This window comes from Protopterus annectens, chromosome 4.part0 (assembly GCF_019279795.1).
Source record: "Protopterus annectens isolate FY-2018-M chromosome 4.part0, PAN1.0, whole genome shotgun sequence".
Taxonomy (NCBI): domain Eukaryota; kingdom Metazoa; phylum Chordata; order Ceratodontiformes; family Protopteridae; genus Protopterus; species Protopterus annectens.
The window spans coordinates 932,669,974-932,693,762 of record NC_056733.1 but is presented as its reverse complement, the minus strand read 5'-3'; the positions used below and the strand labels follow the sequence as shown (position 1 = coordinate 932,693,762).

Here is a 23,789-nt window from a genome sequence, read left to right as displayed (position 1 = left end):
GGGAGAGAGGAAGGTGCTGAAGAGACCATTGGGCAAAAAGTAGCCACTGAAGAATCCTCATGTGAAGTCTTGCAAGAGGGACTAACATAATCGTGGCAGCCATGGTACCCAACAGCTGGAGGACCACTTTTGCCTTGATCTTCTTCAATGGTAATAGAGCATAGGCTTGTTGCTGTAAAACCTGAATTCTCTCTTCTAGCAGGAAAACCTATATGAGCACTGTGCCTAATTCAGCACCGATAAAGGTGACACGCTGCAAGGGCAACAATGCAGACTTTTCCCAATTCAAGGTGATTCCCAGGCTTTGGCACAGTGCAATAGTGGCATCCCTGGTCTGTAGTAGTAGATGCCTGGTGGTGGCAGACAGGAGCCAGTCACCCAGGTACGGAAACACTTGGAATCCCATACATCTCAAGTGAGCCGTTACCACTGTCATGCATTTGGTGAACACCCTGGGGGCTGTGGTGAGACCAAAGGGCAGGGAGCGAAACTAAAAATGACTGGCTCCCAGTCAGAAGTGTAGGTGACTTCTGGACGCCCTGTCCAGTTTTATATGGTAGTAAGCATCCTTGAGCTCAATGGAGCACATCCACACATCTTTCCCTAATAATGGGAGAATTGACTAACGTGACCATGCGGAACTTGGACTTCTCTACATGAAGGTTCAAATAGCTGAGATCCAAAATGGGTCTCAGGTCCCCTGTTCTTTTCGGCACCAAAAAGAATCTGGAGTAAGTCCCTAATCCTACTTGGTTTGAGGGGACGGGCTGGATGGCTCCTTTTAACAGCAACTATTGAACTTCTAAGGTTGCGGAATCACTTTGACTGGGTGGAACATCTGGGATTCTTTTGTTTGGAGGAGGAGATGAAAGAAAGGGAATGTGATAACCTCTGGAGATTCTCTCTAATACCCACTCGTCTTGGGTGATGTCTCGCTAGGCTTCTGGGTATAGAGAAATGCGACCCCCGACTGGCTCCAGTCGGGCATCCTCTCAGGAGCGCTGGTAGGGGGAGCCATGAAAGGAATCGTGGTCCCCCTGGTTACGCAGGCCTCCTCTGTCTCTAGGGCGGCATCTACCTGAATTTCCACCCCCTCCTCTGCCTCTGGAGGGGGAATCACTCTGCGCGTCGTGAAAAAACCTCTGCGATTTTCTGAACCACATTTTCCCACCCTTCTTGGGATAAGGTCCAGAAGGCATGGAAAAACAGACTCCCACGGTAGACAGGGTTTTTCCTTCCTGCTCGCACTTAGTGAGAGTATCCTTCACCTTGGTTCCAACTAAGGATAAACCATCAAAGGGTGCATTGGTGAAGGAAGACTTGAAGGCCTCCGCGAAGTTGCACAGGCGCATCCAGGAGCGTCTCCTAAGAGAAACTCCGGAACCCGCAGTCCTGCTCGCATCATCGGCTACATATGAGATCAGCCTCATGGAGGAGTTAGCAATAGAATTTAGGGTAGACATCTGTGCACTGACTTTCTGAGCCACAGTATCAGAAACGTTACCCTGTAGAGAATCTCCAAACTCCTTTAGGAGATCTCTTTGGAGCCGTGTAAAATGCGATAAGTAGTTCAGCGACTGCAGTGTAAAGGCCGCTGAAGAGAACACACGCTTCCCATACCTGTCCATAGCCCTGGACTCCTTGTTAGGGTAATGGACGGTAGATTAAGTTTCTGCAAGTTCCTTCTTGGTGGCTGCTGCCACCACCATGGCATCTACTGGAACGCCTTTTGTAAGAAATTCTCTATCAGGGTGAGGGGACAAAAACTTCTTGTTGGGTCTCCTAGGGACCGGTTACACAGAGTCTGGAGTTTCCCACACCTTTCAACAAACGAGGTCCAGGAGCTTGTCGAATGGGGGAGAAACCCAAGAGGTGGAGGGGGTTGGAAACCAAAGGCCTTCAGGTACACCGACTCCTCCTCAGAAGGGGCTTTATTCACCACAGAAAACAAGAAGTGCGGGAAACTAGAGCCTCTAACTCAAACGGCCTAGAAACCATGAGGTAACCACAGGGAGGACTAGGTCCTCTAAGTTAAACGGGCCTAGCCCAGGAAAAACCAACAGGGAAACAACCAACAGTCACACCACAAGAATAACTCTGCCAAGGGGGATTAAACTGGTAAACAATCAGAACAGGAAAAAACCAGGGGAGGACTAGGTCCTCTAACTGAAACAGGGCTAGCCCGTAAACACCAGGTAAAACGGGATACCAGAAAAGTTCACTAAACTGCTAAAAGTAAAAACACACACACTAGCTATTAAAATAGCTTTTGGAGCTACTAAATTGAACAAATAGTAGAAAATTTGTACTTAGCTACGGCCAAGAGCGAGACCACGTCCGAGCTGTACGAGTGACAAACAAAATCTGGGGAATAGGTGCATTGCAGCATGGGATACCTCTTGGCCACGAGCCAATTGAAGACTTCGAGCTAGAGTATGGCCGAGTAGAAGCCGAGGTTCGGCTAAGAACCCACGGGTAAGAATGTAGGCGAGATTGGACTACATAACATCCATGGTTATCCCTCGAAGTCTCAGAAAACCAACTATGCAACCTATACTGGGCCTAAAACAAACCACGCAGAAACTTTGCAGTGTGGATGATGTGAAGTTCATTCCCTGAAATATGTTATGCACTTAGTTCAATAATAAAATTCAAACTTTAAAATATGTTCTACAAAATAATATAGTAGGTAGTCCACAGTTGAGTTAAAAATGGAATATCATTTATTGAAACACACAAACAAGCGATCCAGTTGAGTATAATGAAAAGCATTAAAGACATTCATTAATTCATTAAAAACACTCATCTTAGTTGAGTACAATGAAGGGGGACTTGGTTATAGGAATGAGTTTATTGCTTTTATTGTTCTTAACAGAACCACCTTCTGCAACCACTCCCTTGCTCCAAATAACATGATTATATATAAATGAATGAATGTCTTTAATGTTTTTCATAATACTTAACTAGGATCACTTGTTTGCGTGTTTCAATAAATACTCCATTTTTAACTCAACTGTGGACTACCTGCTATTTTATTATTTTGTAGTATGTATTTTAAAGTTCAAATTTTATTAATGAACTAGGTGCATAACATATTTCAAGGAGTAAACTTCACAACCTCCACACTGTGAAGTTACTGCTTGGTTTGTTCTGTTAATGTCCCAGGTGAGGTTGAGATCCCCAGAGCGAGTGACTCTTGTCCCTTTTGATTTGCAGATGTGCAGCACTTCCATTAGGCCACAGTCAGACACTGCTCTGTAGGCCAGGCACAGGTCACCTCTCAGCAGCCTGTATGATACAGAGTACAGTGATAGGGCTTTTAGGGCAGGTCAGACACTGCTCTGTAGGCCAGGCACAGGTCACCACTCAGCAGCCTGTATGATACACAGTACAGTGACAGGGCTTTTAGGGCTGGTCAGACACTGCTCTGTAGGCCAGGCACAGGTCGCCTCTCAGCAGCCTGTATGATACAGAGTACAGTGACAGGGCTTTTAGGGCACAGTCAGACACTGCTCTGTAGGCCAGGCACAGGTCGCCTCTCAGCAGCCTGTATGATACAGAGTACAGTGACAGGGCTTTTAGGGCAGGTCAGACACTGCTCTGTAGGCCAGGCACAGGTCGCCTCTCAGCAGCCTGTATGATACAGAGTACAGTGACAGGGCTTTTAGGGCTCAGCCAGACTCTGCTCTATAGGCCAGGCACAGGTCGCCTCTCAGCAGCCTGTATGATACAGAGTACAGTAACAAGGCTTTTAGGGCACAGTCAGACACTGTAGGCCAGGCACAGGTCGCCTCTCAGCAGCCTGTATGATACAGAGTACAGTAACAGGGCTTTTAGGGCAGGTCAGACACTGCTCTGTAGGCCAGGCACAGGTCGCCTCTCAGCAGCCTGTATGATACAAAGTACAGTGACAGGGCTTTTAGGGCACAGCCAGAAACTGCTCTGTAGGCCAGGCACAGGTCGCCTCTCAGCAGCCTGTATGATACAGAGTACAGTGACAGGGCTTTTAGGGCTCAGCCAGACTCTGCTCTATAGGCCAGGCACAGGTCGCCTCTCAGCAGCCTGTATGATACAGAGTACAGTAACAGGGCTTTTAGGGCACAGTCAGACACTGTAGGCCAGGCACAGGTCGCCTCTCAGCAGCCTGTATGATACAGAGTACAGTAACAGGGCTTTTAGGGCAGGTCAGACACTGCTCTGTAGGCCAGGCACAGGTCGCCTCTCAGCAGCCTGTATGATACAAAGTACAGTGACAGGGCTTTTAGGGCACAGCCAGACACTGCTCTGTAGGCCAGGCACAGGTCGCCTCTCAGCAGCCTGTATGATACAGAGTACAGTAACAGGGCTTTAAGGGCACAGTCAGACACTGCTCTGTAGGCCAGGAACAGGTCGCCTCTCAGCAGCCTGTATGATACAGAATACAGTGACAGGGCTTTTAGGGCAGGTCAGACACTGCTTTGTAGGCCAAGCACAGGTCGCCGTTCAGCAGCCTGTATGAGACAGAGTATAGTGACAGGGCTTTCAGTCTTTTTAAATCAGTCACGTTTTGTAGACTCTGGATTCTCTTTGTTAGAAACCTCTGTGGTCTCTCCCGTTGCTGCAGGTGTCTGACAAGACACATACACAGAAGGCAGCATTGCACTCAATTAGTGGTCTGAAAAGGTTCAAGTACAGCAGAGCTATAACCTCCTTAGTTATGAATGCAATGCTCTTATTTATGAGATGAGAGATGTAGGTGGCTTTCCTTACCAGTAACATGGTGATCAAAGTTTAGAATGCCGTCAACCTGTGTTCCCAAGTCTCGCACCACTGGGTTTAAGCTTAGAGGGGTGCTATCTATATCATAATTAACACTGGCTACTTCTTTGCCAAAGGGGATAATGAGGCATTTTTTGTGCTTAGTTTTAGTCCGTGACTTTGGCACCAATCTTTTGTCTGCACCAGCCCCTTCTGTAATATGTTTATAACATTGGGGGACTCAATGACTGCGCCCAGTTTGCAGTCATCTGCAAGCCTGGTAAGCCACAGGCCATCTACTTTCGCCTGAACCTCAGAGAAATAGATTCCGAACAGTAGAGTGCCCAGCACAGATCCTTGAGTTACCCCACTGATAACTGGTCTACTGGTGGAAGTGGACTCCCCAACTTTGACAGTGTGTTCTGTCGGTGAGACAGTTGGTTACATATCTAATGACTTATGGGTTAATCCCCAGCTGGGAGAGTTTCTCAATGATGCCTGAGTGGGGGATTTTGTAAAAAGCTTGGCTAAATCAAGATAGGCGGTATGGACTGCTTTGCCCTCATCCAGGGCTTCTGTGACATTGTCAAAGAAGCCCACCAGTTTTAATAAGCAATAGCTACACTTGATGAAACCGGACTGGGTCGGGTCAAGAGTTTGAAGGTCATCTGCGTCCTTGTTGATAAGGTCCATGAGGATTCTTTCCCTGGCCTTTCAGATAAGGCTGGTTAGGCTAATGGGTGGATAGTTTCCTGGGTCAGTTCATGGACCCCCTTTGTGCAAGGATATTACTGGTGCTGGTCTCCATTCTGCCAGAACAAAGCCAGTGCTCAGGCTATGGTTAAACAGTGTGCCAAATGGTTCTGGTAGGTCTTGTTTTAGATTGTTTACTAAGCAACCTGGGATGTTATCTGGTCCCATAGGGGCAGTATTTTTGCCTTGGAGTGTGCTTGTATGACCTGTTCTTTGGAGATATTTGGTAGAGGACTGGTGTCAGGAATGCTTTGGAGTATGGCTGGTGGGGATAGGGGGATGCAGTTACTGCCAAATCTGTCAGCAGCAGGTTGGCAATTTCCTCGGGTTCAGTGTAAGTGGTACTGTCCACTGGAAGTTCAGTACACAGCTGGGCATTCCCTTTTATGTTACAGTCATAGCTAAAGAATGCCCTATGGTTGTCTTTAGCTAGGGATGCTAATTTAGTCTCGTAACTAATAACACTCTGAAATGCTGAATAAAGGCACCAAACAGTCACTAAAACCAAATAATCCAAGGTAGTACCTCGGAAAGGGAAAAAACAGCGCTCTCTCACTTTTAAAGTCCAAAGTTTAATATAAAGCAGAGCACTGTTTTTTCCCTTTCTGATGTACTATCTTGGATTTTTTAGTCTCGTAACTAGCCTTAGAGGACTTTACAAGATATGACTTTCTTGTTCAAGCTCTGGAGGGTATTCTTCCTCTTTTGAGAAAGTTCTTCTTGTTCTTGGATATCAGTTTGTTTTTGTTTTGTTATATAACCTATTTATACTTGCAGTCCACCAGGGTGGCTTGTTTTTTTTTCAGGAGGACCTGGTTTTAGTCCGGTCAGGTACAGCTGAGTCAATACATTTGTCTAAGTGGCTATATAAGGCATCTGTGTACTCTTCTACATAGGAGTCTCTGCTATCTGTGTTAGCAGGGCCTTTGAAACATTTTATACCACCCCTTAGTAGGCTATAGTTTGCTTAGGAGAAATATTTCAGTGTTTTTGCTCCTGTGAGGGTGTCAGGCCTCATCTTTAAGTCAAACAAAACTGTTTTATGGTCTGACCTTACCAGTGAGGGCAACATACAGGGGGTATTGCAGTGAACCCCCTACCCACATTGGGGAGCACTAGGTCTAGGACATTTAAGCCCCTTGTGGGGATGCAGACCAACTGTTCCTGGACATTGGACTTTAAAATAAATAAATAAATAAATAAATAAATAAATAAATCCAGGAACCTCAGAGCGATCATGTAAGTTGCCCAAATGATGGAAGGATAATTGAAATCTCCCATGACCAAGGTGTTTGGCTGTATACTGAGAAACTCAAGCAGGTCCAGGTAGGTGGTGTGTTTCTCCAGGTTCATGGTGGGGGACCTAGACCTAGTGATGACGTGGCAGAGTATTTTGACTATAGTTATTTGGACCTGGAGTAGCTCACGACAGTCGTACTGTTTTACCAGTTTCGAGGTGTATTTGGATTTAATGAAGATGGATACACCTCCACCTTTGGTTCTTTCACGCTCGTTTGAAGTTCTGAATGTGTGAAGGCATTGTAGCCTTGTACAGCTAGGGTGCTCTATGCAGCCTTGAACCAAATCTCAGTGACTGTACAGACGTCAGCATCTTCCAAGGTGAGGGGTGCTTCCAGGGAGTGCAGCTTACTGTTTAGGCTCCTGGCATTAACAGCAGGATCTTGAGTTTGTCTCTAGTGGATTTCATTACAATGGAGAAAGGCAGTATGGGGGAGGCAGGCGTCTTTGCCAGTATCTGGAAGCCTCGAGGAGACAGATGAAAGACATTGCTGGCAAAGCAGCATAGTCTATTCACCATGTCTTCCCAGGCTGTCCGATGCTTGATCCCCCCTGAAGTGACACCAGAAACTAAGCCAATTTCTGAAATCAATCATTCTTTGTCTGTATTGTGGGATTATCCTAGGTGAAGGCAGAATGCTGCTTAAGGCTAGGGACATACTTGGCTGGAACACAGTCTGACAGTTCAGTCACATCTCTGTTCATATAATCTAAAGAGGTACATCTGAGGTCATTCAGTCCAATCAACATGTACTATGACAGAGTCATAAGGGTAAATGTTACTGAGCGACATGACTGCGTACATGATTTGATGGATCCTGGCACATGACAAGCAGCTGACCAAGACCTTCCCCTTGTCCAACCTGGTCAGTCGCCTATGACTAGCACATTAGGTTTTTAGGTGTTTTGCCTTAGGGGTTTAATTGTTGAGACACTGATGTGTGTGTTATGTGCAGTGGTGGATTCTGTTCATGTACTAGTATTTTTAGGTTGTTTACTCTTGGGAGGTCTCTAGTCTTTTGGTAGGCTCTTAGTGAGTACTTCCACTTATGTGGGTTTGTGTGTCATGAACATATCTTGTGTGAGTGGACAGGTATGTGCGCTGACAACCTGTTTGATGTCTTGTTTACTGTTACGTGACAGGACTGATTCTAGTTTCATGATATAGTCACATCTCTCTCATACTGTATTTGCTTTAAAAGCACGTGGTTGTCAGTATACATGAGGCAGTTGCTGCATTGCCTCAGAATGCCCATGTCAATCAGGCTGTCTGGAGAAATGTTGGGAAACTGACTGTCCATAGTAGCAGGTAATTCTTAAATACTAATTTCTGAGAGGGCAAACTAAATCAGCTATTGCTCTTGGATTAACAAGGGGACTTATTCTAGAAATAATGGAAGGATATATGTATGTCTCCCAAATATGCAACAAAATCTGGAAGATTTAGGACTTTTGCTGGAAATGTTTACATAGATATTTCTATACTCCAAGTAGACTCCAGAGAATTTTTTCTCAGGCAGACAGCAAATGTTGGAGGTGTGACGGGCAAGGAGGAGTAACTGGGAACATATTTTCTGGCAGTGCGGTGAGTTGGTGGACTTTAAAAATTCCTTGCGGGATGCACTGCTGGAGATGCTGGGTAGACAGATTGGTCTAACGGGGGAGCTGATTTTTCTGAGCTATGATACAGTATTGGAGTTGCCTAGACATGGAATGGCCTCACTGTGTTTAATACTGTTGGCTACCAAAAAGCAATTACTAGAAAATGGAAATCAAAATTTAAACCAGCTATACAAGAAGTAGTGAATATTGTAACAGAGATAAGACCAGAACTGAAATCTTTAGAGAAGGGTAGGAAAAGAATACATAGGGAAAAATGGGACTTGTGGGAACAATACAAACAAGGAGGAATGAGGTTTAAAAGAAGGCAGGACTTAAATGAGCTAGGTAATGTTTGACTGAAAATGACTGGGTAGATTATAAGTGATGTATAACGTTTGCAACTGGGAGTGTTGTCGGCATGGTTTGCGATGTAAAATGCTTGCAACTAGGATTGTGTCGGTGTGGTTTGGTTTCATTTACATAAATGTATGACTGCTTATGTAGTAAGTGATGGTTTAATAAAGATGTTTCTTGTTTAAAAAAAAAGTCAAGAATTTAATAATTTATGTAATATTGTTTAGGTTATATGATATATAGCAATATATGTGAAGTATAATCTTTGTTATGTTAATTATAGTTTGATTACTTTTATATAAAAGTAAATTTACCTACAACAAAAGTGATAATTCAATACAGTTGTTAAAAAAACAAACAAACAAAGGGACTTATAGACGATCAGGGATGTAAAGTGGGGCGATGCTGCTCAGTGTGCAGCCGGGAACCTGGGAGGGTTTCACTGATGGTATCTAGGGAAAATAGTTTTTAGGCATTTGTGTCTATACAAGGCACCACAAACCCACTTTGGGCGGTGTGTAGCTATGTGCAACACAAGGCTTAAATACAGCTGAAATTAAACAGTTGTCTGCCAATAGGAAATCACACAATGATCATTCCTCCAGCAATCCCTAGCTCAGACAAGGCTATATCCACACTCTTCTACAACAGGGGTGCAGGGGAGCCCTTCTTAATGTAAGATGGCTGGATTTGAGTTCAAGTGTATGAAAAACAGGCTAGATTCAGCAACGCTGGATCTAGCCTATGTTAACTAAGCAATATTTCAGTGCAAAACAAGTGCAAGTAATAAGCAGGCATAAACAGTAAAAACAGTCAAAAAGGCACAAATTAATGCAGTAAAACAATAAGATACAGATAAAAGTGTACAGATCTAACTCAAAATATGCTTAATTTATTGTTCTTCACTTTAGATGGCTTGGACTGAAGCAGAAACAAACAGGGCCTCTGGCAAAGGATGCCAGACACAGAGCAGCTCTGGTTAATTGAGCCACACACAAGCAGAAGGCTATAAATCAAAGTAGCAGGAGGGGCTGCTGAAGGGTGGTGTGGAGGGTGGAGTTTTTGATGCAAGAAGAGAGTAGGATTTTGGTTACACCAGCCATACTGATCATTATATTCATAGCAAGTGGCAGAAAGTACTCTAAGAATGAAACCAACACAAGCTTGGAGAAAGACGACTTTACCAATAGGGATAACTGCAAATAAAGATACAGAAAACAGACAAGAGGGAGCTGAATGTACTGGAGAAAGTTAGCAAACAAACCTACTTACTGGGATTTTTAAAATCTCCTGAGTGTTTTTTTCACACATGTAGCGGTCACAAATCATTGCAATGAAGGAAAGTATTCTGTTGAGCTTGGATATAGGCTGTGAACTACCATGACATATTAAGGCCTTGCTAAGTTTAATGTTACTGGTTGCCAAAAATAAATTAGTAAAAATGTAAATCAAAATCTAAGCCAACTGTAATTGAAGTACTGAATATTGTTAAAAAACAAGATAGTCAGAGAGAAAACTGGAGGTGGGATCTTTACAAAAATCAAAGAACAAATTGCATAGAAATAAATAAAATGTTTTGAACCATGAGGGGAAAATACATACACAATAATGTTCAAAAGGAGGAGCAAGGTTTAAGGGAAGGAGGGAACTGAGTAATTTTGTAATGTTGAAGTGAATGATAATTGCTATAAAGAAAATTTATGTGTATACTGCTTGAAGCAGCAATAGTAATAATAATAATATAATTATACATTTGTTAACCAGGTAAGCCTATTAGACATACAGTCCCCTTTCAGCACTAGCTAAGTAACGTGTAGAAAGACATGTGCTGAGGGAATCAAACTATGTACCACAGAAACTACAGCCTGCACCCTTAACCCTCTACCGCAACTAGCAAACAAATGAAAATGTTACTAGGTTTTTATCTTTTCTTCTTCTGCATTAACATCATATGTACACCTGCATGACTTTACTACTTTATATTTAATAAAAGATACTTATTAAAAAAAAAAAGAAGCATCACACCAGAAGGGCCACCTGGAATGACTAAAAGAAGCATCACACCAGAAGGGCCACCTGGAATGACTAAAAGAAGCATCACACCAGAAGGGCCACCTGGAATGACTTACCTAAGCGAGAGACCCACAGTCATGCTATTCTGCAGATGCACATGCCCGAGCCTGCTATCCTGATTCCACTATCAGCACAGCCAATACTTGACAAGCTTTGTAAAATCTCGCTGTGGAAGCTATTATAAGGTTTTTTTTTTTTGTTCTGGGTTTCCTTATGCGTGGATACAAAGAAGTCAACTACTCCTTCCAGACCCTTACCATAAGGGAGAGCAGGAAGTGGGAGAGGTAAAACAGACAAGTCCAAAAGTGTCAGTGTTGTGGATCAAGGTACTTCGTCCCTGTGAAATATGCTGTCCTGAAAAGATGACATGAGTTTACCGTATGATGTTTAGTAATGTCGCCACTCTACTTTTCCTGTCACTTATATAGAGCATATGCCTTCTGGGTAGCAGATGATGATGAAACCAATTGCTTCCAGGTTACTTAAGTAGCATCCTGTAGGACAGGCTCTACAGATGGGATGACTGAGGACTTATTGTCACTTCTGTGTAGATATTGGTTTAGGCATTTTGGAATAGACAGGACAAGAACTGAAAGCCCCGGTCCATAGCAGACTTCACAAGCCTGCTTACTTCAAAAGAGAAATAGTCAGGCAGAGAGGGATCATTATTTTTTATCTATCTCAGAGACATGGCTCTCTTATCCTGGGAGTCTCTTCCAGGGGCATCAAGGGTGAAGAAGACCCACTCTTACTGGGAGGTCACCTATTAGGTGAGCTGTCTATCATATGTTCACTGAGAACTACAACTATGAGTCAGGTAATACAACTTGGTGAGAAAGTACAACATTTGATACTGAGACTACTGTGTCTTATATACATAATTAAGTAGCATGAAAGTTAAGTGGAAAGTTGCAGCCAAAGAATTTCTAAAAGGGAAAGCCAGAGGTGTGAATAAGATGTTGGGAAGTGCATGGCACAGGGTGTGAAGGAGCTCAGCAGGAAGTGCATGGCACAGTGTGTGAAGGAGCTTGATGGGAAGTGCAATGCACAGGGTGTGAAAGAGCTCGGCGGGAAGTGCATGGCACAGGGTGTGAAGGAGCTCAGCAGGAAGTGCATGGCACAGGGTGTGAAGGAGCTCAGCAGGAAGTGTATGTCACAGGGTGTGAAGGCGCTTGGCAGGAAGTGTATGGCACAGGGTGTGAAGGAGCTCAGCAGGTAGTGCATGGCACATGGTGTGAAGAAGCTCGGCGGGAAGTGCATGGCACAGGGTGTGAAGGAGCTCGTTGGGAAGTGTATGGCACAGGGTGTGAAGGAGCTCAGCAGGAAGTGCATGTCACAGGGTGTGAAGGAGCTCGGCGGGAAGTGCATGGCACAGGGTGTGAAGGAGCTCGGCGGGAAGTGTATAGCACAGGGTGTGAAGGAGCTCAGCAGGAAGTGCATGGCACAGGGTGTCAAGGAGCTCGGAGGGAAGTGCATGGCACAGGGTGTGAAGAAGCTCGGCGAGAAGTGCATGGCACAGGGTGTGAAGGAGCTTGGCAGGAAGTGCATGGTACAGCGTTTGAAGGAGCTCGGCAGGAAGTGCATGGTACAGCGTTTGAAGGAGCTCAGCAGGAAGTGCATGGCACAGGGTGTGAAGGAACTCGGCAGGAAGTGCATGGCACAGGGAGGGTGTGAAGGAGCTTAGCGGGAAGTGCATGTTACAGGAAGGGATGGAGCTCAGCATGACATGTATGGTACAAGATGGGAAGGAGCTTGCTGGGAAGTTCATGATACAGGATGTGAAGGTGCTCCATGGGAATTGTGTGGTACAGGGTGTGAAGTAGCTCAGCGGAAAATAAACTCGCAAGGACCACCCTCCACACACACATTACAGAAAGTATAGAAGTACAGTTTTGTAAGTAAACTTACGATAACAGAAGATGTTTGAATTATCACTACTGCAGTAGCCTTAGCTATATGGGTTATATCTTGCTAAGGCTATAACAGCTGGCCAGCTTCCAAATGTTCAGGGTACTTACCATGCACCCAAGCTGTTAGTTAAACTTGAGATGAGCTGACTAAAAGTCATTTTTAGCTGCCATGTCCTTCAGAGCTTCCCTGCTGCAGAGAACTGTGGCCTTGTCCTCTCTGCAGGCTTTTGAGGACTGACAGTTTGCTAAGGCTGTTACATGGCTGGGCAGTTAAATTTCCTGTGTTAGAAAAACCTTCCACATTACTTTTTTACTTGTGAAATCAAATTTTTCTGAGAAACAATACTTTTAAGCTAGGAAAAATACTTTTTTTGACTGTCTCATGACTGTTATGTACTTTTAAATAATCATGCACGTTTTTACTATTGCTGTTAATTAAAAAGGTTATTTAAAACTACTACTTCCGTGGAAGCAATAAGCTTATTTCATTTGTTGGGGCTGTGAAAGTGTTTAAAGTACCTTTACTGTAACTTTTCTTTGAAAAAGTTTTTTTTTGAAATTTTCCTGTTTTACCAACTTTTGCTGCTAAGTTCCTCTATGAAGCAAGCACCATTTTCAGTTAACCATGCAACAAAGTACTGATCCACTGTAAGACTTTCTTTCAGCCATAAAAAGAGAGATTTTTAAGCAATCTTTGCCACTACAACAGGCTGATAATTTCCTTGAGCCACAGGTCGGTGACTGCTGTGGCCAAAGCTGGTTGTTCAGATCACTCATCTTTTCCTTCAGATCCCTCTGGTGTAGCTCATACAACCACCGTGGATGGGGGGGGGTTAGCCACATCTGCCGCTGAAATGATAAGTACGTCTGTTACGTGTGATGCTGATACTCCTGATTTTTGTATATCAATATAAACAGCATGAAAGCCAAGTGAAAACTACACCCAAAGAATGGCCAAAACACAAAGTCAGACAAAGCCAAATTTTGTAATATTTAGGTGCCAAGTTATGGCCAGTTTCTGAAGTCATGTTCCAAACAAACTTTTGTCAAAGTATGAAACAAATAACCAGAAGGCATTGGCACATACGTCTGTAATGGGAACATTTTTTGAAGCAAGCAATGGAAGCAGCCACAGCCCCTGGTAGAGCGATAATTGACAGCAGCATTCTCACTGGTGGGGGGCATCTAATGCTAAATGACGACAGATGACAATCTACACTGATGACATCTTTGAGCATGCGTTTCATGTAAAGGATTTAAACAAGTTTCTCTCTCACGAAATTCAGAAATACATTTTAGGGGAAGCTATGGAGACACAGGGCAGTCTAGAGAAGACTTCATAAACTTAAGCATTTTTGTTTTGGAAGATGTGGGTTTCCTCTTGGTGTTCTGGTTTTCTCACACATTCCAAAGACATGCAGTAGGTGAACTGGACACATTAAATTGACCACAGGAGTGAGTATGTGGTACAGAAGAATAGTTGTGGCAGGGCCAGCTGCGCAGGAATGTGAACCTTGGCTCTAGATGATTATCACTGTTGAAGTGACACCTCAACCCCATGTGCAAAATAGGAAAAAGGGGTTGTGGATGGGTGGCTGGATCATTTGGGAAGGGTGGTATGAAGCTACAAAGAAGAGCGTCCTCATTTCATTACTGTGTGTGAAATAAGGGCCTCTGATTCCCTTCCCACGGCACAGGTGCCAAGACAGAACATATGTTGCCTCCAGCTCAGGGACAGGTGAGTACGAGTCCAACTGAAGCATAATGAGGTCAGCATGCAGTGTAACCATACAGAATTCAAACGATGATGTATCCATTACAGTACAGAATTCAAACGATGATGTATCCATTACAGTACAGAATTCAAATGATGTATCCATTACAGTACCAGAATTCAAATGATGTATCCATTACAGTACCAGAATTCAAACAATGATGTATCCATGACAGTACAGAATTCAAACGATGATGTATCCATTACAGTACAGAATTCAAACGATGTATCCATGACAGTACAGAATTCAAACGATGATGTATCCATTACAGTACAGAATTCAAACGATGATGTATCCATTACAGTACCAGAATTCAAACGATGATGTATCCATGACAGTACAGAATTCAAACAATGATGTATCAATTACAGTACAGAGTTCAAATGATGATGTATCCATGACAGTACAGAATTCAAATGATGATGTATCCATTACAGTACAGAATTCAAACGATGATGTATCTGAATACTGATTTTGGTTTTCTTACAATTGATGTTGTGAATTTATTTTCTGTCATTCCACATGAACCAGGACTAGATATGTTCTATGAAGCTATTACTAAAAGTGGTTTGATAGAAGGGGTTAATGCAAATTTTTTACTTGGATTGATGGAGTTAGTTTTGAAAAATAATTTTATTTCCTTTGAAGGTGATTTATTCCAGCAAGTGTCAAGTCTTGGTTCTGTACGTTATTAATAAACGAAGGTTGCTCACTCGTTGGATAGTGGACTGTGCTTTGTGGTGTTCATTCTATTTTGTATCCATTACAGTACCAGAATTCAAATGATGTATCCATTACAGTACAGAATTCAAATGATGATGTATCCATTACAGTACAGAATTCAAATGATGATGTATCCATTACAGTACCAGAATTCAAGTGATGATGTATCCATTACAGTACCAGAATTCAAATGATGATGTATCCATTACAGGACAGAATTCAAATGATGATGTATCCATTACAGTACAGAATTCAAATGATGATGTATCCATTACAGTACCAGAATTCAAATGATGATGTATCCATTACAGTACCAGAATTCAAACGATGATGTATCCATTACAGTACTAGAATTCAAACGATGATGTATCCATTACAGTACCAAAATTCAAACAATGATGTATCCATTACAGTACCAGAATTCAAACGATGATGTATCCATTACAGTACAGAATTCAAACGATGATGTATCCATTACAGTACCAGAATTCAAATGATGATGTATCCATTACAGTACAGAATTCAAATGATGATGTATCCATTACAGTACCAGAATTCAAATGATGTATCCATTACAGTACCAGAATTCAAATGATGATGCATCCATTACAGTACCAGAATTCAAATGATGATGCATCCATTACAGTACCAGAATTCAAATGATGATGTATCCATTACAGTGCCGGAATTCAAATTATGATGTATCCATTACAGTGCCGGAATTCAAATTATGATGTATCCATGACAGTACCAGAATTCAAATGATGATGTATCCATGACAGTACCAGAATTCAAAGGATAATGTATCCATTACAGTACCAGAATTCAAATGGTGATGTATCCATTACAGTACCAGAATTCAAATGGTGATGAATCCATTACACTACCAGAATTCAAATGATGATGAATCCATTACAGCACCAGAATTCAAATGATGATGTATCCATTACAGTACTAGAATTCAAATGATGATGTATCCATGCTTGGAAATAAACCTGCCACAGTGTAACAGTACCAGAATTCAAATGATGATGCATCCATGCTTGGAAATAAATCTGCCAGAGGGGAAGGGGGGAAAAGACTGAATGGGAATATGGTGCTGACATCTGTTCAACTCTCACTCCTGAAAGGACAGGTCCCAACAAAAGCCAAACAAACAGCTGTCTGACACAAATGACATGCTATGTAAGCCCTGGACCTGCCAGATCTTCCTCACTCTAAGCCTGTGTTCTAAGCTGTGCCACAGCGTAGACCTAGAGAAGAGACCTTGGACATAAATACAATCATAGTCTCTTCTTGGTCCATGTCAGTTGTGGGTAACTTGTTCAACTGGTGGATGGGCAATGCTTACAGGACATAAACACAATCACAGTCTCTTTTTGGTTCTAAATGGTTGTGGGCAACCTGTTCAACTGGTGGATAGGCAATGCTAACATTCTAGAATGCACTCCCCTGACCTCAATGTAGGTGCCAGGCTGAAGCATTTGCTGTTTGTTCTTTCTGTGCTGAAGTGAAGGTAGATGTAAATTTGATCTCGTAGCTAGTGGAACAGAAGCTTGCAATTTGTCTGATCCTTGCAGAAGATGACAAAGCCTATCAATTGCTTATGTGCTCCAATAAAATGGGTCCCCTCAAATTATCTATGGTATGATCCCAGCTATTCTCATTAGGGATAATATATAACTGATCATGGGATGGGTAATACTAATCCATAACCAAATGGAATAAGTTATTTTGAGGTCCCAGCAAAAGCTAAACAGCTGTCTGACACAAGTGACATGCTATGTAAGCCCTGGACCTGCCAGATCTTCTTCACTCTAAGCCAGTGTTCTAAGCTGTGCCACAGGGTAGACCTACAGAAGAGACCTTGGACATAAATACAATCACAGTCTCTTCATCGTCCATGTCAGCTGTGGGTAACTTGTTCAACTGGTGAATAGGCAATGCTAACATTCTAGAATGCACTCCCCTGACCTCAGTGTAGGTGCCAGGCTGAAGCATTTGCAGTTTGTTCTTTCTGTGCTGAAGTGAAGATAGATGTAAATTTGATCCCCTAGCTAGTGGAACAGAAGCTTGCAATTTGTCTGATCCCTGCAGAAGATGACAGAGCCTATCAATTGCTTTTACGCTCCAATAAAATGGGCCCCTCAAATTATCTATGGTATGATCCCAGTTATTCTCATTAGGGATAATATACAATAACTGACCAAGGGATGGGTAAGACTAATCCATATCCAAATGGAAGAAGTTATTTTGAGCACAAAAAAACGGAAACTAGCTACGCTTAAAATGGACTGCAATGGCAGATAGTCTAGTACTTGCCTATTACTCCAGAAGAACTTGCAGAAATCAGTACTGGGGTCAGACTTTAAAAAAGTGAGACAAAGTCTGCTTTAGGTGCAATTTTAGGCCACATTTACATGCAAGGACCCCCCCCCCCAACATAGTCAAAACTACCAACATCAATTAAAAATGGTAAACAGTTTGAGATAGGGATGTGTTTTTTATGACAGAACTAACTAAAACATAAAAGGTAAATTGAAAAAATAAAGCACATGCAAAGAGCTGCAAAGTTTTTGTAGCTGCAAATCATAAAGCCTATGCCTTGCTAATGCTGACCAAAGGAAAAGTACAAAATCTGGGAGGATTCATCTTTCTTTTAATGACATGCAGACACTAAGAAAACGGATTAAAAATGGTTTCAGATCTCACTCAAGAAGTTTTCCAGAAGGTAACTGCAGAATGAAATCCATGCAGAATCCTGGAGTACAAAAACAGTGAACGGTGCGCAAGGTAAATGCAGTAATAAAAAGGGTCAGAGAAATGCATGGAAATGAGGACCAAAACAACAAACATCAACAACGTTAGGATGTTTAAAGTCTAAGTGTTTAAGTGTACGCACTTCATATTAAAAATAAAAATAAAAGTACAAATCCAAAGTAGTCAGGCTGAAGCAAGATAACACGATGATAAAATAGCACTATGGAATACTGGAATACAATTTAAACGGCAACTGGAATTCATGGGTCTTAAAGGACAATTTGAAATTGTGAAACACTAAGACTGCCAGAGAGGCCTAGGCTAGGTCTGTTCCAGGCATAAAGTTTTAGGACATTCAACAGCCAAATGTCAATCAGGCAGAAGAACTGGTCAGGGTTTTAGTACTGTGTCTGTTATACTCAATTGCTGCAAATGATTTGTTACCTTTCTAGCAAGCAGTTTGGCACAGCCCCCTTTGGCATATCTCTAATCAGACACTTGAACCAGTTTGAATGGCTACAAAGGATTCTCACCAGGAGAATTCAAGGTATGAATCCCCTGTCATACACTGATCACCTACAGGCTCTGTCTCTGTATGCAGTCTCCTGCAGGCTGGTGAGATGGGAGAATTCAAGGTATGAATCCCCCGTCGTACACCAACCACATACGGGCGCCGTCTCTGTACGCAGTCTCCTACAGACTGCTGAGATGGGAAAATTCCAGGTATGAATCCCCTGTCATACACTGATTACCTACAGGCTCTGTCTGTGTACACAGTCTCCAACAGGCTGCAGAGATGGGAGAATTACAGGTATGAATCCCCTGTCGTACACTGATCACCTACAGGTTCCGTCTCTGTATGCAGCCTCCTACAGGCTGCTGAGATGGGAGAATTGAAGGTATAAATCCCCTGATGTGCACTGATCACCTACGGGCTCCGTCTATGTACGTAGTCTCTTACAGGCTGCTGAGATGGAAGAACTACAGGAATGAATCCCCTGTTATACACTGATCCCCTACAGACTTTGTCTCTCTCCGCAGCCTCCTACAGGCTGTTGAGATGGGAGAATTACAGGTATGAATCCCCTGTCATACACTGATCATCTACGGGCTCCGTCTCTATACGCAGTCTCCTACAGGCTGCTGAGATGGGAGAATTTCAGGTATGAATCCCTTGTCATACACTGATTACCTATAGGCTCTGTCTCTGTACACAGTCTCCTGCAGGCTGCTGAGATGGGAGAATTCAAGGTATGAATCCCCTGTCGTACACTGATCAGCTACGGGCTCTGTCTCTGTACACAGTCTCCTATAGGCTGCTGTGATGGGAGAATTCAAGGTATGAATCCCCTGTCATACACTGATCACCTACAGGCTCCATCTCTGTATGCAGTCTCCTACAGGCTGCTGAGATGGGGGAATTCAAGGTATGAAGCCCTTGTCGTACACTGATCACCCACAGGTTCCGTCTCTGTACGCAGTCTCCTACAGGCTGCTGAGATGGGAGAATTGAAAGTATGAATCCCCTGTCGTACACTGATCACCTACAGGATCTATCTCTGTACACAGTCTCCAACAGGCTGCTGAGATGGGAGAATTACAGGTATGAATCCCCTGTCATACACTGATCACCTACAGGCTCCGTCTCAGTACACAGTCTCCAACAGGCTGCTGAGATGGGGGAATTCAAGGTATGAACCCCCTGTCGTACACTGATCACGCACAGGCTCCATCTCTGTATGCAGTCTCCTACAGGCTGCTGAGATGGGAGAATTCAAGGTATGAATCCCCCTGTTGTACACTGATCTCCTACAGGCTGCTGAGATGGGAGAATTCAAGGTATGAATCCCCTGTCATACACTGATCACCTACAGGCTCTGTCTCTGTACACAGTCTCCTACAGGCTGCTGAGATGGGAGAATTCAAGGTATGAATCCCCCTGTTGTACACTGATCTCCTACAGGCTGCTGAGATGGGAGAATTCAAGGTATGAATCCCCTGTCATACACTGATCACCTACAGGCTCTGTCTCTGTACACAGTCTCCTACAGGCTGCTGAGATGGGAGAATTCAAGGTATGAATCCCCTGTCGTACACTGATCACCTAAGGGCTCCATCTCTGTATGCAGTCTCCTACAGACTGCTGAGATGAGAGAATTCAAGGTATGAACCCCCTGTCATACACAAATTACCTACAAGCTCCGTCTCTGTACAGTCTCCTGCAGGTTGCTGAGATGGGAGAATTCAAGGTATAAATTCCCTGTCGTAAACTGATCACCTACAGGCTCCGTCTCTGTACGCAGTCTCCTACAGGCTGCTGAGATGGGAGAGTTCAAGGTAAGAATCCCCTGTCGTACATTGATCACCTACAGGCTCCGTCTCTGTACGCAGTCTTCTACAGGCTGCTGAGATGGGTGAAATAAAGGTATGAATCCACTGTCGTACACTGATCACCTACGGGCTCCGTCTATGTACGTAGTCTCCTACAGGCTGCTGAGATGGGAGAACTACAGGAATGAATCCCCTGTTATACACTGATCCCCTACAGGCTCTGTGTCTGTACGCAGTCTCCTACAGGCTGCTGAGATGTGGGGATTCAAGGTCTGAATCCCCCTGTCGTACACTGATCACCTATGAGCTCCGTCTCTGTACGCAGTCTCCTACAGGCTGCTGAGATGGGAGAATTCAAGGTATGAATAACCTGTCGTACACTGATCACCTACAGGATCTGTCTCTGTACACAGTCTCCTACAGGCTGCTGACATGGGAGAATTCAAGGAATGAATCCCATGTCGTACACTGATCCCCTATGGTCTCAGTCACTGTATGCAGTCTCCTACAGGCTGCTGAGATGGGAGAATTCAAAGTATGAATCCCCTGTCATACACTGATCCCCTACAGGCTCTGTCTCTGTACGCAGTCTCCTACAGGCTGCAGAGATGGGAGAATTCAAGGTATGAATCCCCTGTCATACACTGATCACCTACAGGCTCTGTCCCTGTACACAGTCCCCCACAGGCTGCTGAGATGGGAGAATGCAAAGTATGACTCCCCAGACATACACTGATCACCTACATACTCTGTCTCTGTACGCAGCTTCCTACAGGCTGCTGAGATGGGAGAATTCAAGTTATGAACCCCCTGTTATACACCGATCACCTACGGGCTCCGTCTCTGTACAAAGTCTCCTACAGGCTGCTGAGATGGGAGAATTCAAAGTATGAACCTCCTGTCGTACAATGATCACTTAGAGGCTCTGTCTCTGTACATAGTCTCCTGCAGGCTGCTGAGATGGGAGAATTCAAGGTATGAACCCCCTGTCATACACAAATTACCTACAAACTCCGTCTCTGTACACAATCTCCTACAGGCTGCTGAGATGGGAGAATTCAAAGAATGAATCTCCTGCCATACACTGATCACCTAAAGGCTCCATGTCTGTACGCAGTCTCCTACAGGCTGCTGAGATGGAAGAATTCAAGGTATGAATCCCCTGTCGTACAATGATCACCTACAGCCTCCGTCTCTGTATGCAGTCTCCTACAAGCTGCTGAGCTGGGAAAATTCAAGATATGAATCCACTGTTATACACCGATCACCAACAGGCTCTGTCTCTGTATGCAGTCTCCTACAGGTTGCTGAGATGGGAGAATTCAAGGTATGAATAACCTGTCGTACACTGATCAGCTACAGGCTCCGTGTCTGTATGCAGTCTCCTACAGACTGCTCAGATGGGAGAATTCAAGTTATGAATCCCCTCTCGTACAATGATCACGTACAGGCTCTGTCTCTGTACGCAGTCTGCTACAGGCTGCAAAGATGGGAGAATTACAGGTATGAATCCCTTGTCGTACACTAATCACCTACAGGCTGCTGGGATGGGAGAATTACAGGTATGAATCCCGTGTCATACACTGATCACCTATGGGCTCTGTCTCTGTAGGCAGTCTCCCACAGGCTGCTGAGATGGGAGAATTCAAGTTATGAATCCCCTGTAGAACACTGATCACCTACAGGCTCTGTCTCTGTACACAGTCTCCTACAGGCTGCTGACATGGGAGAATTCAAGGAATGAATCCCATGTCGTACACTGATCCCCTATGGTCTCAGTCACTGTATGCAGTCTCCTACAGGCTGCTGAGATGGGAGAATTCAAGGTATGAATCCCCTGTCGTACAATGATCAGCTACAGCCTCCGTCTCTGTATGCAGTCTCCTACAAGCTGCTGAGCTGGGAAAATTCAAGATATGAATCCACTGTTATACACCGATCACCTACAGGCTCTGTCTCTGTATGCAGTCTCCTACAGGTTGCTGAGATGGGAGAATTCAAGGTACGAATCCCCTGGCATACACTGATCAGCTACAGGCTCCGTGTCTGTATGCAGTCTTCTACAGACTGCTCAGATGGGAGAATTCAAGTTATGAATCCCCTCTCGTACAATGATCACGTACAGGCTCTGTCTCTGTACGCAGTCTGCTACAGGCTGCAAAGATGGGAGAATTACAGGTATGAATCCCTTGTCGTACACTAATCACCTACATGCTGCTGGGATGGGAGAATTACAGGTATGAATCCCCTGTCATACACTGATCACCTATGGGCTCTGTCTCTGTAGGCAGTCTCCCACAGGCTGCTGAGATGGGAGAATTCAAGTTATGAATCCCCTGTAGAACACTGATCACCTACAGGCTCTGTCTCTGTATGCAGTCTCCTACAGGCTGCTGAGATGGGAGAATTACAGGTATGAATCCCCCTGTCATACACTGATCCCCTACTGGCTCCGTGCTTGAACGCTGTCTCCTACAGCTCTGAAAGCCTGTACTCTAACCTGCATCTTGTACCTTTTGACAAAAAAAAAAAATCATAACCCAAGGTTCAAACAAAGGCTCATATATGTAGAATCGTGTTACTAATCAGTGTGAATAGCACAAACTAATTTTTGCAGTGGTCAGTTTCACTGGACATCGTCTTAAAATGTTTTTTATAAGTCACAAAAACATTTTAAATGACTGATATTTGTAATGTTTTGTAAACATCCTACAATACGTCAGTAACCTCTGAAGCTACAAACACAACTTTAGCACGACTGTGTCCATCCAACTGTAACGCTCCTTAGGAAGCAAAGCAGTCCTGGCTGTCACTTTGCTGACAAAATATTTAGAGAGATAGGAAAAGTGTGACAATATAAACAAATCGTGTATGAGCAATTCTAGTTATCTGTTTATCCGTACTAGGCTGAGGTCAAAGTGTCAATACAGCTATGTTGCCCATCATGTAATTTTTAAGATTCATTTTACAGTAGCACAGTTTTGGAATTATTAATTTAAATAAGAGCAGATGTAGACTTCTTTGGCATGAGAGAACTATTGGTCCTCAACTTAGAGGGAGGGAGGCACCAGATCAGGGATCAGCACTGACTGTCGGAGCTACATTTCTGCTGCCAGTGGCGTCAAGATAGCAAATTCTAAAGGTGGACACTTTGATAAGCAAAGAAACAAATCCCAAAGGACTCGAGCAACACCCTTGAAGACACCAGCAGACCAGGGTCGTCAAATAAAAGGCATGAGCTGGATGCAACAAAAGTCAAGACGGGGGGCATGCTATCTATGGCCAAACAAAGAGTAGACTCTTGTAGATAATATTAGACTGAAAGGCATCAAGTTACAGTTAATAAGTGCTAATGTAATACACCAATAATGCAGAGGACCAGTTAGCAGCCAGGCATTGCAGCTCTGTACTAGATGTGAGTAATCAAAGAGCTTAAAGTACACGGAACTGCAGTACTCCAGGACTGAAGAGG

At 43.7% G+C, this 23,789-nt stretch overlaps 1 protein-coding gene across 1 annotated transcript in view; it reads right to left on the bottom strand.

The window, feature by feature from the left end:
* Positions 1 to 23,789, bottom strand: part of KNTC1 (kinetochore associated 1) — a 3,090,908-nt gene that overhangs the window by 362,600 nt on the left and 2,704,519 nt on the right. The gene's annotated exons all lie outside the window — the stretch shown is intronic.